Source organism: Bombus huntii, unplaced genomic scaffold, assembly GCF_024542735.1.
Source record: "Bombus huntii isolate Logan2020A unplaced genomic scaffold, iyBomHunt1.1 ctg00000114.1, whole genome shotgun sequence".
Classification (NCBI taxonomy): domain Eukaryota; kingdom Metazoa; phylum Arthropoda; class Insecta; order Hymenoptera; family Apidae; genus Bombus; species Bombus huntii.
In genome coordinates this window covers 145,001-147,500 of record NW_026099366.1, presented here as the reverse complement: position 1 = coordinate 147,500, position 2,500 = coordinate 145,001, and the positions used below count along the sequence as shown (strand labels likewise).

The 2,500-nt window shown below is 49.8% G+C and overlaps 1 long non-coding RNA gene and 1 other non-coding gene across 5 annotated transcripts in view; one reads left to right on the top strand and one right to left on the bottom strand.

Moving 5' to 3' along the window:
- Positions 1–2,500, top strand: part of LOC126877048 (uncharacterized) — a 150,231-nt gene that overhangs the window by 59,720 nt on the left and 88,011 nt on the right. Inside the window, exon 1 of one of the 4 annotated variants that reach the window (XR_007694707.1) lies at positions 1,644–2,026. The exons of the other annotated variants lie outside the window; for them this stretch is intronic. This is a non-coding gene — a long non-coding RNA (uncharacterized LOC126877048). Of the gene's footprint in view, positions 1–1,643; positions 2,027–2,500 lie in introns of those variants that run through there. 4 annotated transcript variants of the gene reach the window in all.
- On the bottom strand, positions 226–380 carry LOC126877051 (5.8S ribosomal RNA). Its single transcript, XR_007694714.1, has one exon. It is a non-coding gene; the product is annotated as a 5.8S ribosomal RNA (ribosomal RNA).

Sequence of the window (2,500 nt, the reverse complement as noted above, 5' to 3'; positions counted from 1 at the left end):
ACGACCGCGACGAACGCCGACGAGCGTCCAACAATCGCTCGTACGTCGCGTATGTTCTCTCCGTCCGCTCTTATTCGTATCCTCGTTCTTGTACCTTCGTCCGACTCTGAAACGTTCTCTTATATAAAGAAGAACGACGGCGGGTTGTTAAGGCAAGAAGGGACAGAGAGAGACAGATACGGAGAGTAACGATACGCAACGCAAGCAGTCTTAGGTTTACGTGAGCAACCCTCAGCCAGGCGTGGTCCAGGAATTGTATCCGTGGACCGCAATGTGCGTTCGAAATGTCGATGTTCATGTGTCCTGCAGTTCACACGTTGACGCGCAATTAGCTGCGTTCTTCATCGACCCACGAGCCAAGTGATCCACCGTTCAGGGTAATCTTTTATAAATTTACAACAGTTCAATACTCAAATGTACTCTTCTCGGTTCTAGCGAAGCCGAGTTCCGTCACGTTCGACCAACGGGAATCGAACGCGCAGAAGTCGCCATAGGATTGACGACACAAAAACGTTCGAAAAAAAAAGAAAACGACGAACGCGCGAAGATACGCGCGTTCGCCGGCCGGGCGTAAAGTACATTATGATATATAACAACCATCGAGATCGAAGCTCCGTTCGTCAGGAAACGACGGGGATATATACACCCGATTCTGAATCCTCTGTACAGCACACGATCTCGCGAACGAGTAAGCACGGTGGCTAGCCCATGTTATATATGTGTTTGATTCTACTCTCTCGTCCAATTATTCAAGAAACAGCGCGCGTGCATCTCTCCATCGTTCGGGTGATAGTAAAGATTCGATGGGATTCGCGCGGCCGTCCGCCTCGAGCGGTCTTTCGTCCCAATATCCAGAAGCAGAGTTTGAAAAACTCTAGCGACGGCACGGGTGTCCGACTCACGACATCGAGGTTTCGAAGCCGGCGATCCCCTCCGAACGGATGGCGACCACGCGACCGACTGAAAGCATGAAAAATCGACGAAAGATAGAACACATCTCCGTTCGGGTGGTGTTTTTTCTTTAAAAAAAAAAAAAAAAACAAAAATTCGATGGGACTCGCAGCCATCGTCCTCGCGCGGTCTTTCGTCCCGATATCCAGAAGCAGAGTTTGAAAAACTCTAGCGACGGCACGGGTGTCCGACTCACGACAACGAGGATAGACAGCCGGTCCCCTCCGAACGGGTTATGCGATGATAAACTCGATGAAACTTTAGTCTCGTTCAGGTAGTGTGTGTCTTGTAAATCAAAAATTCGATGGGACACGCATCCATCGTCCTCGCGCGGTCTTTCGTCCCAACATCCAGAAGCAGAGTTTGAAAAACTCTAGCGACGGCACGGGTGTCCGACTCACGACAACGAGGATAGACAGCCGGTCCCCTCTGAACGGTATATTATATATGAGATGATAGACGACAAACTGGATGAAACTTTAAGTCTCGTTCAGGTAGTGTGTAAATCAAAAATTCGATGGGACTCGCATCCGTCGTCCTCGCGCGGTCTTTCGTCCCGATATCCAGAAGCAGAGTTTGAAAAACTCTAGCGACGGCACGGGTGTCCGACTCACGACAACGAGGAAAGACAGCCGGTCCCCTCTGAACGGTATATTATATGAAACTTTAAGTCTCGTTCAGGTAGTGTGTAAGTCAAAAATTCGATGGGACTCGCATCCGTCGTCCTCGCGCGGTCTTTCGTCCCGATATCCAGAAGCAGAGTTTGAAAAACTCTAGCGACGGCACGGGTGTCCGACTCACGACAACGAGGATAGACAGCCGGTCCCCTCTGAACGGTATATTATATATGCGATGATAGACGACAAACTGGATGAAACTTTAAGTCTCGTTCAGGTAGTGTGTAAATAAAAAATTCGATGGGACTCGCATCCGTCGTCCTCGCGCGGTCTTTCGTCCCGATATCCAGAAGCAGAGTTTGAAAAACTCTAGCGACGGCACGGGTGTCCGACTCACGACAACGAGGAAAGACAGCCGGTCCCCTCTGAACGGTATATTATATGAAACTTTAAGTCTCGTTCAGGTAGTGTGTAAGTCAAAAATTCGATGGGACTCGCATCCGTCGTCCTCGCGCGGTCTTTCGTCCCGATATCCAGAAGCAGAGTTTGAAAAACTCTAGCGACGGCACGGGTGTCCGACTCACGACAACGAGGATAGACAGCCGGTCCCCTCTGAACGGTATATAATATGAAACTTTAAGTCTCGTTCAGGTAGTGTGTAAGTCAAAAATTCGATGGGACTCGCATCCGTCGTCCTCGCGCGGTCTTTCGTCCCGATATCCAGAAGCAGAGTTTGAAAAACTCTAGCGACGGCACGGGTGTCCGACTCACGACAACGAGGATAGACAGCCGGTCCCCTCTGAACGGTATATAATATACATTATGCGACGGTAGACGATCAACTAGACGAAACTTTAGTCTCGTTCAGGTGGTGTAAAAAAAATTCGATGGGATACGCACGCACGGCTGTCGTCGTCCTCGAGCGGTCTTTC